Here is a 13,890-nt window from a genome sequence, read left to right as displayed (position 1 = left end):
TATCCCTAAAGCTAATGTTGCCTGTACATGTAGTAACATCAGATGAGTGATTTCACATACACTAAAGAACTTGTCTGATATTATGCATCTGAAATACATTGTATGTTTGCACGCAGACATGCAGTTATGGAGTGTTCTAACACATTTTGTGTATCCACACTGACCATGATCTACAACCAGCATTCCTCTAAACAGCTGTGACATCACCTGTCAATCAAAGAGAGTCAATATATATCCAACCTCTAACATGCTTTCCACATAACAAAAGCAAGCAGAAAGTCAAGTAAAGATCTACCTCATCATAAAAGCCATTTCATATAGCTGTTCATAAAGTTACGCACAACTTTACGAACGAATCAAATATGGCAAGCCAAGTGAGTTTCCAAATCACTGTTTATTTCAGTAGCTAAACTTGAAGTTTGCACATGATAATGATTATTCTTACAAATAACACACACAGTTGAAAGTGTATTTTTTCCTCAACGTAGATGAAATATTGACATACAGTTAGATATTATACATCCACTCGTTCGTAAAGTCATGCATAACTTTACAAACAGCTTTATGAAACAGGGTACAGGTGTCTCATCAAGCCATTCAGATTACATACAGCACACTAATAATCCACCCTTGAAGTCTCTGCTGAAAAAAAAAAAATAACAAAACAAAACCTGGGGACAATTAACCTCAAACAATACAATTGTTTCTGTAAGAAACATCTTATTCAAATTGGTTTAATACATATCAAAATGAACCTTGCCAAAATTACTTCGAGATTAGAGTTGCAAAAACATGTTTCAGCAGGCTCAAGAACAAATTCTTCTCTCAGTCTAAAACCCCCTATGTGAATTCAGGGTAAAGGGCTTTTTACAATTGTAAATTTTTGCTTAGTCCCGTACCAACGGTGGGGCTAAGGGGGGGCCTTAGCCCCACCGTTGGTACGGGACTATCCTTAGCCCACTTTCTGTTTACACTCGTTTTTGCCAAAGTGGGCTAGCCCCACCGATAGTCCGGTACTATCTGGCCCTACAAAATAGCAGGGTTAGCACCGCAATTGCGGTGCCAAGCAAGTGAGTGTAAACAGAACGAAAAAATAATCCGGGGCTAAGCGACGGAGACGAAGTCCGACCCCCACTGACCAATCAGAATCGAGGTAATCAAGTGCTGCCGGTGCGTGCGTGTATACGTGTACAGTGCACAGCGTAATCATGAATATTCATGTGGTTTGGAAAGTCCAGGGCTAAGAAATACGAGTGTAAAAAGGTCAGTTTTCTCCTTAGCCCCGGACAAGAGACAGTACGGGACTAATTGGCCAGTGTAAAAAGCTGAAAAAATTGGTACGGGACTAACGATAGTCCTGGGTCAGAGAAAGTCCGGGGTTAAGAAACACAAGTGTAAAAAGGGCTTAAGACTCTCCTCCACATATTTTTTTTTTTTTGGGGGGGGGAGGGTTGTTTTTCTTCTTTGTTTGTTCTTGTTTATACTAGATTCATAATATTTCATTTATGAAGGGCAGAGGGAAGGTTTTGCAGGTGAAGTGTGGAGTCAGGCTGCAAACGAGAAAACCCAAAAGAAACAAAAATGCTAGCTTAGACTGGAATGAGACCCTTGTGGCTAGTTGCGACCACAAAATGTGGCCATAGATTATGTCTCTTTTTTCCCTCCCTCTCTCCGCCCTCTCTCTGACCCCCTGTTCAGACGCCAGCCAGTTTATACATAAACTTGATAAAGAAACGACGTGTAACGAATCTTCGTATAGCCGAGAGACCGTTCAGATGCTAATTTCGACCATTCCGGAAAAACGTCATATAGCTGTGCAGTTTCTCACTACACATGTTGTTATGGTCATTAGTGACAGGTACAAGGTCACCTTTCGTGCTCGCTCCCATTAAGCCCCGCCCAGTTATACCGTTCTATGGTCAACATACGTTCAGACGCACAATGGACACGATGGAATGCTGGTTTATTATTGAGTTCTAGTTCGAAACGATGCTCTAACCGTCCTTTCGCTATGTGTCGGCGTTTACGTCAGCGTTAGTCAGCATTCAGATGTATAAATTCATCGTATAGCTATACCGTTTTGGTATATACCATTCTAGTGTAAATTTTTTGCGTCTGAATGCCCTGTAACAAGCCCTGATTATACCGATGTCTCTTTTTCCCTCTCTCTCTCCATCCTCTCTGTCTGTCTGTCTCTCTCTATAAACAGTGTATGTATATGTAAAGATAGCACTATAAATATAAAGGTACAATATATATTCATACACATGATTACAATGAAGAGAAAAGCAGACTTAAAGGGATGGTACAGTTTCGGTTGGCTGAGGTTTGAGGTTTTCAGCATATTTTGATGATGATTTTCGTGAGATGAGGAGAAACCTCTCAATATGAAATATGAAGAGCACATATAATTCTATTAAAGAGGAATTCAAAGTTTAGGTATACAATTCTAAGAGGAGTTCAAAGTTTATTTGATGAAAATTGGTTTTGAAATAGCTGAGATATCCAAAACAAAGAAATCCTAATAAAAGATGGGACCAACCTTTTATTAGGATCGCTTTGTTTTATTTTGTTTTTGGATATCTCAGCCATTTCCAAGTCAATTTTCATCAAATAAACTTTGAACTCCTCTCAGAATTGTATACCTTTTACATTTCATAAAGTGGTTTATAGTGTATCTCACAAAAAGTTAAGAGCTGAAATCTCATCTCAACCAATGCTACATGTATACCAACTCTTTAAAGAGCTATCTCTTTTTCTCTTTCTTCTTCTCTGCCTATACCCCAATTCTGTCTCTTCAATAATAAAATCTTCGAAAGAGATATGTTATGAATGACTCCTACACATCCTCCCACATACTTGCTAGTATGTCTCCCCTTGATGTGACATGTTTCACACGTCTGTCTCCTAATAGGATACCGAGAAGTCCACATGAGAATGAAAAAAACTAGGACGCAAGGCCAAGGCTGCACCCAAGTTTCACACATTCAATCATTATCAGCCCGCACTCACTTGCCAGTAAAACTTTGCTGCTTAGGTCTTTTGGATTGGTAACATTTCACACAACTAAGAGGCCTACCTTTTAGCAGAGATATTCCTATCATTCACTAATCCACATAATGCAGAGATTGTGTTCTCAGAACCTTTAAGAAGCTTGCACTTCTTTTACAGTCTTCTATGATTGGATGGTGTAAATATTTCAAGCGAGACTCCTTCACGCAAACACATGGTGCACACCATGAGTGTGGGAGGTCATTAGGGACTTTTCGATTTCACCTCCTGGACATGATGGACGTCGAGGTAAGGACATCATTTGAAGGAACTGCACATTCTCCGGGTTCTCCAGCACGTCCTACCCCAGAATCGCTATGAACGCGTCTTCCAAGGATTTCACGGCCACCTAGAATCAGCACGTGAGTGACGTCATCGCTTGGCGCACCAATCACAAACCCGCTGGAGGGGACGGAGCCACGATGTTATAGCAGTACGTCGCGAACGGCGTGCACTGAAAATCTAAGTGGGTGATAACACTGCGGACGTGACGAGTGGACTGCAGCAATTTGGAACCGCTCTGGTACGAGAAAGGCAGCCACGTTCACACGGTCGAAAAGTCCCCATTACGTGACTTCGGGAGCTGACTATATCAATACTGTATGTGGATATCTGTACAATCCTTGAAATGTATTCATATAGGCCTAATCCTGCGAATATAAATTATCTATGTGCTGATTTTATTCACATGATACTTGATAGCAGTATATAAAATAATATGGATAATTCTTGACAAACATTCTCCCAATGTTGGTGTGGTACTCGCATTTTTTAATATGAATCCAATTCTGCATGTTATCTTTCTTTTTCTTGGGGGTGGGGGGGGGAGGTAGGAGGGGTTTATTCCTATTCAGTTTTATCTAATTTGAAAATGTACAGTGTAGCCTATATCATACATGTACAGTAGCTCCATTCTTTTTGTTGTTTTTCACACAGAGTGACATGTACGGATTCCCTGTTTATGACACAACACCTGAGCAGCTACATATTAGTGTACATATAAATTTGTACTTGTGTTATAGAGAACCTGGGTTTTAATATGAAATATCTTGTCTCCAGGCCCATTCTGATGCCAATAAGAGTTCATAATCACGTACAAGGTAGTATTCCCTCCTAAAGCTTTTGCCAGGAATCATAAATCTTAACATGATTCTCCCCTGTAATAGGTATACCATGACACAGCTGAGAAAGTGTAACCTGCCTTCTAGTCTTGACTATTTTCTGAAAAATGTAATCCAATATCCCTCTCTAGTCTAAAAATCATTTGAGTGCTCAACACAGACATCCACACTAAAAGGCCCTGACATTGCACAAAGGACCTTTAAATCCCTAGATTGATATTCAAGATGTTGTGTGGTTTTTCTTTTCTTTTTAAATTTATTTATTCAATACACACAGAGAGTAGAAAATTGAATACAGAGCCTGGAATAGAAGACTAGTAAAACCATGGATACAATACTCTCACTGGGGTTAGCTCAAGAATGTGAATACATTCCCTCTGTAATGCCAATAGGTCAAATAAATGTTAATTGCTCTCTTCGTGAACACACACTGTACCATGGTATCTGGTATCCTAAATTTTATGACTTTGGAGTAGATTGAATGCCTGAGCGAAAGTTGAAAGAAGAAGAAGAAGAAGAAAAAAAGAAACTCTCATTCCCGCCTACCAATAAAAATGTAGGCCCCTATCAAATGAGCAATATTGTTCAATCTACATAGTACTGATTCCCTGGCATACAGTGGGGTTTTCAATGCTGTATTAGTGGTCTTTGTTTTGTTGTTGTTGTGCACATTAATGCAGGTATAATAATGCATAAACCTGTGATTTTGAAAAATAAAAAGTCAGTGAGAATTTTAGAGTTTCCACCTGTATATGCAATTACATTATTTTGGTTGGTTATCACTCACAACATTTCCCACATGTGAGTTAAAAAAACAACAACAACAATCAAATCAAATAGGCATACTAGAAAATGGAACGAATATGACCCGCCTGATTCACTATGTCAAAATGGGTCAAACAACAAAAATGCCATGAACAGATGAATATGTGATTTGAAATATTTCTATAACATCTTATAGTGAAAAGCCATTGCAAATTATAGTCTTTTTTGAAATCTGCCATATATGTACATCTTTTCATGAAAACTGTGACTCTAGCTATTTATTTATCAAATGATAATTAATCTGTGAGATACTTCATGTAAGTTTGCAGAGTGCAGGAGGAGGAGGAGGAGGAGGAGGAGAAGGAGGAGGATCACAAACAAAATGGTTGTGAAAACTCAATAAATCCAGCAGGGTGGACATGAGTTATCACTTGTTTCAAATATGATGCATAGAATGAATCACAAGTCATAAATTACTGCAGTCAATAATTTCAATTTTAATTGAAAGGAAATATTTTTATACTTACCAAGTACACTTTACTACGTTTTGTTCACTGACTGGTGTGCGAGATGGAGTGCCTTCTTCGCCAATTGACACAAACGTCCAGAAAATAATTGGCAATTAATCCCCCTAATCCCTTTTGGGCTACTATGATCTTATCCTGTTGGATTGTGGTATCACACCAAAAAACCTGAAAGGACTTGGTAATGGTACCATCACACATACAAATTGCAAGACAATTCCAAGACTGATGTAACTAAATGAAGTGCACTATTTTTCTTTCCTCTTTTTCTTTTTTTTCCCCTCCTCATTCTCCCCCCCCCCTCTTTATCGCCACTCAGTGAGTGGTGAGTTGAATATTATATTCTTACTATGTCGTATTGTTAGGAATCATTCTGAGGCCATTGTTTGCTTATGATAACGGTCTCCTGTATTTCTGTTACATCCAGAGTTGCTTAATTTGTCTTTGAACGACAGATACAAGGGATCCTATGTGTGCTTAAAATATGCATAAAATAATGCCTGCTTGTTTTCATTTTGCATTGTGTTCAAAAAATTGTTGGATATTTGAATTAATTACTTATCTGTTTTACCTGTCAGATTCAAATTATACTGTGCTCAATTAGTTTGTTCAATTGACTTTGAATTTTATTTATGTATGGAAAAGAAATTCAGAAATCAGATCAAATCAAAATCAAATCAAAATCAAATCGTTAAAGTGAAAAAGCTTGGCAAAGCTATCAAAAGAGCCTGGCTACACAAAGGGACAAATGTCCTCATCCCTTGATGAAGGCTCTGACCTGTACCGAGTGGACCCACAACCATCTGAGTTTCAGTGTCATTATGCTCCAGTCAAATTGTTCATTTTATTTTACTGTACTCTAAACATCTACAGCTACAATACAAAGCTTTACATCCCTGCAGGCAAGATCTGTACCGTACACTGAAGTCATATTTCAGTTTCTATTCATTAAAACACAAAAAAACAATACTCGAGAATTGCAGCTATATCCGACATGGCCATCAATGATAAATGCCATATTTGAAACTTTTTTTTTTCCCCAACCCAAGAAAATAGCTCTCTTGTACCTCACAGACTTCATTGCAACAGAATGCCACTTTAGCTTTCCACTCTCTCTCTGCCGATCCAGCTCTTGAAATCTCAGTAGATTCTCTGCTTACGCGATTATACTTGTTGACCTTTTCCGCGATACTCTCCTTCTTTGCTGAAGAAGTAAGAATGGCCCTTCTTCTCAAGGGTGCCATCCAACGTGCCGTCTGTAACCCCGCTTAAAACGGCGACCATTGCCAGGGTGGAGAAACTCATACCTCTTTCACACAGGAGGCTGATGATGGGGAGTATAAAAGGGGCAAGATTATGGTGGGAGGGTAGAGGCTCCGTAAAGCCTAGTTGGGGGAGGGGGGTGGGGGGTTTAGACCCAATTGAAGCTCTACACAACAATATACGAGACTTAATTTGCTCGGTTCTCGGAAGCTTAGAAGTTGCTTTACACACAAGCTCGCTGAATTTGATTTTTGTCAGTGCCAAATTAAACACTGCAAAATCGTGGCATGACTTTTCAAACCAAACCCACTGCCATTTATACTTGCAAAGCTTCCAACTGTGTGTGCCATGCACAGTGGATCTGTTGTAAAACCATACATTTCTGTGTACATTTTTAATTTCATGAATTTTGCGAGAGCCAAGATTCGCAAACTTAAAATGCACATAAACAGTTCTCGTCTACACTAAATGGATTGCATGCTAGTGGCAATTCCCGAAAAAAGCCATCGGCTCCAATTGGCTCCAAATTTCATGCAGCAAATATTTTATGCTTTACAGTAATACACGGACCGACATCCTGTACTCAGTGTGGAGCATAAATAAATTTTGAATAGTATGCACCAAGGTCGGGGATTACAAAATAGGCCTATATAATGTGTCCAGCTTGCCCATATATGGGCATTACAGCATTTTTCTTTTTTTATTATTATTATTACAATGGCCAAGTGTCCCTTTTATACCACTTGCCCATCTGTAGCAACATACAAGGCATATGCAGCTAGCCATGAAAGAGTCCCACTTTATGAGACATTCCTCAATAGCTAATTTCAACCTTGGCATATTTTCACATATATATTCGGAAATCCCCCTTTCTTTGGTGTGGTACAACATGTCAAATGAAATCAGAGCAAAAAGGGAACTTGTATGAAGAGTCCCTGTAGGTATGTACAAACTTTGCATTATGAACTGTGCACCTGTTTAGCTATGTAATCAAGTTTTTCATAACAAAACCAGAAACTTTGCAACAAGCAGTCAAAAACAAACTGATAAGCTTCACTTCAGAATTCATGTACTACAAACCGTCAATCCTGACACAGGTTAATCCTATCCGTTGCTAAAACTACACCACTGGTGATCCCCAGATTTCAAATTTGAACTAAAACAAAAACAAAAACAAAAACAACAAAGCCAGAAGAAAAAAAAAACCACAATCAATATGACATATTGAGCAACATAACGTGGCACTGCACATCCATCTATATTCACATACGTGATTTATTCTTGTTTACAAAAAATGCACAACCTCTGCCCTTATTATAAACATCCCTGGAGTATTGAAGCTGGCTATGTGAGTAGTGACAGACATTTTGATTTGATGCTATGTAGGCCTATACATACACTCTCTTGTGTGCTGCTCCAACAGGTACAGTATATTTACAATAACATAAATTTATGCTCATGCGTTCAAACCATGCCATTATAAACCTACCCTGGGAAAAACTGCCATGCCTCCCAACTGCATTCCTCATTTCTGGGCAAATGCTGTTTCAACATTTTGTCATTTTTAGGCTGGTCTAAGCTTATGTTGACTACTCCACTTCTCTTGATATGAAGCCTATGTTTTGTATATTTCTCTATTTGCCTTTATTATGTATGCTGTGATGTACAATAGAGTTGTCTTTTTTTTCAATCATATTTGTGGAAATAAGATTGTGTTGAAAAAGAAAAAAAGTTGAAATAAACATAATATATGTTTCTCTGTTCATTTTTAATGTAGTCAGTATATGACCAAACAGGGAAGTGATTATTTCACTAAAGGAGAATCTGGGCTTTAAAACTGATGTCGGATTGGTACATAGAAAAGAAAAAGAAAAAGAAAACTCGCATCAGACACAGCTCGGAAGAGCATAGATGATACTGGATCACAATGAATTATAAACAGTGGAACCATCTTTCCTCATATGATTGATACTGTTACGGCAGATTCAATCAGTTCAGTGTGTCGAAATCAATATTGACCAGGTTATTTCTATACACTCAATTCAAAGGAAGTATGATACGCAATTCTCTGTGGCCTGGTTTTCACACTCGCTTTACAGGCATCATGGCTATAAAGACATGTCTATGTCAAACACCTCTGCCCTTCATACCTGCGCAAGAACCGATTGTTTAGAAAGAAACAATATTGTCACGCCAGTACCTCAGAAAGTAATCATCAAGCTATAGGCAGCCTCCTTTCAAAGCCCTTGATGTCAATATTCATTCAATGCACTGAAAAAAAAAAGGCACGGTACGAATAGGATCCAGTGAGAAGGTGTAAGATACACTGTACTTCAGATTTAATAAATGAAATCTTGTAACTACCTTCATCTTCTGAAATGTAAGCAGTACCTTAATTTACTGTATACGGCATATACATTTGTAATTCGCGAGTCTAAAACTTTGCGAATCGGGAATTCCCGACAATTTCGTGAGTGGTTAAATTCGCGATCGTGGAGTCCTGTACTGGAACGGAGAAGTGTACATGTGTACCTTAAGCCCGCCGCACACTTACGACTCACGACCTTATGACTGGCAGACTTTGGATCTGAAATAAACAAGCAGTGTTTATTCTGAGGATACTGTGATTTATTTCGGATCCAAAGTCTGTTAAACTAGTCGTAAGGTCGTGAGTCGTATAGTGTGCGGCAGGCTTTATATTCACATGGGGATCAGAGTCAATATTTTTGCATGTCTTTAATTTCTCGAATGGCACCTGACTCGCGAAATTTGCGAAAATAAAAACCTCGCGAAATATTCGGTGTATACAGAAAACTTCCCCATGATATTCCTGTCTAACATCTTGTGCCAGTTTCTCTACCGCAGAGTACAAATTACTAGTATGATATACACTGTACAAAAGTACATGTTGTAGTTGTTTGTCATAACAAATGGCATGGAAAACAGGTCTTACAAATACTATGTCCACAAAACTCCAAGCACTATACTGACCGATTTTCACAAACTTCTCACAAGAGTTGTGGTAAAAATCTTTGGCTTTAAAACGTACTTGCACAAATGAGTGCTTTCATGGTGGATAAGTCCGCACAGAAACTTTTGAACTATTTTGCCAACCAAATTTTCCAATTAATTCAGTCCCCACAACTGGCTGCATCAAAGTTCCATCATGTATCATGTATTACATTGTATATAAATGTACTGTTAGCGCTGGTTGGAAATAATGTATCCAGTGACAGGGGTAATAATGGTCTGTAAAGGCACCATTTACCATTTGCAGATGAAACAAAAACCCAGCTCTAGCACTTGAAACAATGGTTCTAAAATGTGAGTTAGGTGAGATAGAAACAACCAATGTAAAATTTGAACCAGTATAATCAATGTTAAGTTTTGTTAGATTTCTATGAACTATTGTTATAATAAGAATGTTTCTAGACTAAACCTTCTACAGTTATGGTTTATTGAGAAAAATTGTGATATCTCCTGATATTTTAAGCTTTATTGCGTAGCGAAATTTCATATGGCAGGACGTTTTGTGATACAACTGACCTACGCTATGCATCATATGTGATATCTCGAACATCGCCTAAATCACTGCTCCCAATGGTAAACAGCACCTTTATGTGCTGTATAAAAACCAGCTAGTAGTTACGTTCAGACGGGAGCCCTTAACCTCGAAGTTAGGAAACTTCGAGGTTAGAGCTTGTAGTTAGGGACCGTGAAGACGCACTCGTAGTTAGCAAACCTCGAGGTTTGCTCGATGTTTCGAGCCACGAGAAATCTTATGGTTAGCGCTCTAACCACGAGCCGCGGGGGGTCCCCACTCGTAGTTAAGCACCGTGTGGACACAAAAAACAACGAACTCGAAGTTAAGAGTGACCTCGCCGTAAACTCCAGCCCCCACAATTTCCCTCTGCTTCCGGGTCAACCTCCCAAACGTACACCACAAATACACTACACGTGAAAAACCTATGACGCACGACACAACAACATCATCTTTTCTTCCCATGCGCTTGATCTCTGAAACTGAACACGTCGAACTCGCTACTGTATTCTATATTCTTCTCCGACGCTAAAAAAAAAATTTTCGACGAATATCTTCATAAAGGCATAAAGTCATCAGTGCAGTGATATCTCTGCATACCATGACAGAGAAAGAGAGTACCTGTAAGCGAGTCCGACAGGGTTGGACTAAACAATAAATAGACGCCTTGTTAGCAGTGTGGGCTGAAACTTCCGGTTTTGTGGTTTTAACATCGAGTGGGACCCACTCGTAGTTACGGGGGGGGGGGGGGGGGGGGGGGGGGGGGGGGGGGGGGGCAGAAGCTTAACCTCGAGGTTTCCTAACCTCGAGGTTAGGGCCTGCCGTCTGAACGTAACTATTATCATTCACTTTACCCCAACTAATGACAGCAAGCCTGGCCCAGCACTCTCCAGTAAATCCACAATCAGATCGCACGGATTACCACAAGCATCTAATCCCAACTGGTCTCAATCGGCTTCCCTCTTCCTCACCTCAAATTGGCACAAAAGTAAATGCTTTGAACAGCCTCCAAGTATGTTGCCACCTTAGTCCCACGAATAACAGTCGTCCCCAGTTTGAACCTACACAGAAAAGGTCTGTAGACTCGACAAAGACTGCCACTTGCATAAAAGTGTACACGAACGATATCACACACCCAGTATAGTATATAGGCTCCCACTGAATCACCAACTGTTGGAATGAATGGAAAGGACCCAAAGTTTGACTTTTTCTGCACTAATCCCCCTGGACAAACAGCAAACTTTCCGCAGTGTACCCAAGACCTTCCCATGGTTGTAATAGCTCAGTAGGCAAAAGCGTGGAGAATCATAGGGGTGGAGTGATGAATCCCACATTGATTCCTACCTCAAATCCAGGCCACAAAACTCTACTTTATAAGTTCTCTTTTAATATGGCACAATGCAGTTCAATCCTTTCTAGGCTAATGAGTCAATATTGCACAAACTTTTCTAATACAAATCCACGAATGGGCAATTGATGTGGTATGCAGAAGGTTAAACAAAGCACATCTATGACCAATCGCAGTCATTATTAAAGATCTGGGTGCTACGCAACAACTTGTCTGCTTGACCAGGGCAACTAAAACTCACTGGAGGGCAACCACAATGAATGGCCCTTGCTTTTGAATGGGTGGGGCTGTTATCTGAATAACACTTGGGACAAGTTGGAGACTACAGTACATACTTTTAATGGCAATGTCTCATAGCAGGTTGGTACTAGAGTATTACTGGCAATGCTAATGTACAGTTGGGGCTCATTCCGTCAATAAAAAAAAAAGAAAAAAAAAGCATCATTACAAGAATGATTACCACCTGGTATGTCTAATTCAAAATAACAAAAGACTGACAATGTTTTCTCTCAGTTCTTTTCAGGTGAGTGTACATTGTTGCATTTCAACTGTGCCTTTCAAATCAATGCTGGAGTAACAAAGAAAACTGTTTGTGGAATATTACAATTGTATGTCTACAATTCATAGCAACATTCCAAATCTTGAATTGTGATTGGACACAAGTATATGCAGAGAAGAGACAAAGTGAAATTTCAAGTTGTGGACCACCCTGTAATTGTGTTCTTGATATACAATTGTACAATGTAAATATTTCTTTGTTTTAAATGCAGACAGAATGAATTCAAACATTTTCAGAGACATTGTTAGTTGATGTATAATGGCACACTGAAGTGAAATGAAATCTGTGCATGATACAAGACCAGGTACTCAATGCATGCAAATGTCATACAGTCCTTGAAAGCAAAGCTCATACTAGGATTATACAGGATTTACTGGAGACACACATATCATGCATTATACATTAGACAACAAAAATCACATTTACAGAAACTACAGTGTATGAGGATTTTTAAACACATAGCTACAAATTTATATTTCCTACGCAATTACACACCAAAATCTCCTTAATGAATTGAATTCAAAAGAGATAAAATGGCTTTATGCTAATATCACAAAATCCTCATGTCCAAAGAACATCAAATGCCATCAATGACTCACTTTAATACAATGGTCTTAAAAATGAAACAAGAGATCAAAAGAAATGACTCAGTAATTTAATGAAATGGCCTGGCATTTTTAACAAGATACAAATAAAATACACAAGAGCACACACACAAAACACATTATAGTTTGTACTGTGAAACACAAAGAAGCCAGAAGACAGCTTAAGTTTGAAGATATCTAATATCTGACAGACTAATTTGAACAAAACCATACAGATTCAGTAGATTGATCTTTGCCTGGGGTGTTTGGGTTTTTGTTTTATTCGCCCCTCTGTTCTATCCAATCCAGACCCATTTATCAAGATTAGGTCAAGCATTAACTACTCTTGGACAAGCCAGACATCAGTCATCCACCTAATTCCAGTAAATCAATTAATGAAAGATGTCAAAAAACATCTAATCCATTTAACCGGTATGCATGTCTTGCTCTCACAGTGAGCATAACACATACAATGTAGGAGCTCAAAAGGCTTAGAGTGGGACTACAGGGAGGAGGGGTAGCTACGTTTTTTAGATGGCGGCAGGGAAGAAAATGAGAAGGGGAGGGGGTAGAGTGGTGCTGGGTGGGGTAGTGTAAGAACCCCTGATTTGTCTTGCAAAATCATTCGTCACCACAAAGAGTCGCCATCACAGCATCGTGCTATTAAACAAAACCTCGGTGACAAAACAGGACAAAAACAGGATAAAAACTGTTCTTGCCTCCCAGCACGGTGAGCTTCCACAAAGACGCTGGTGCCGTCATCTTCGGAAAGTCATCCAAGACGTCATCCCAGCCTGCGGAGACTCTCTCTCTCTCTAGATCATCTCGCAGGGTATAATTGTGACAAATTGAAACCTGCTTTAGGCTGATGCCCAAGCGAGGGCAGACTCCTAAATTGGGGAGCAAATTAAGGGGTGCAATCGTCCCGCACAAAGTTCTGTTCCACTGCAATACCAGTGATGAATATGGAAAGTGACTGCTAAATGGCCACATTCCCTTGATTGTGCAATAAGCAGAGATAGAGAGAGTCCATGGACAGTACCTCTACTCCATCAGCCGGCACAATGTCACACTAAAGGGAAACATTTGATATCATTATCAGGATGTTTCTGTAAGTTGCACTGACAAATTAAT

The sequence above is a fragment of the Diadema antillarum genome, unplaced genomic scaffold, assembly GCF_040938485.1.
Source record: "Diadema antillarum isolate AM-2024a unplaced genomic scaffold, OU_Dant_1.0 seq00000032_RagTag, whole genome shotgun sequence".
Classification (NCBI taxonomy): Eukaryota; Metazoa; Echinodermata; class Echinoidea; order Diadematoida; family Diadematidae; genus Diadema; species Diadema antillarum.
This window is presented reverse-complemented; position numbering follows the sequence as displayed.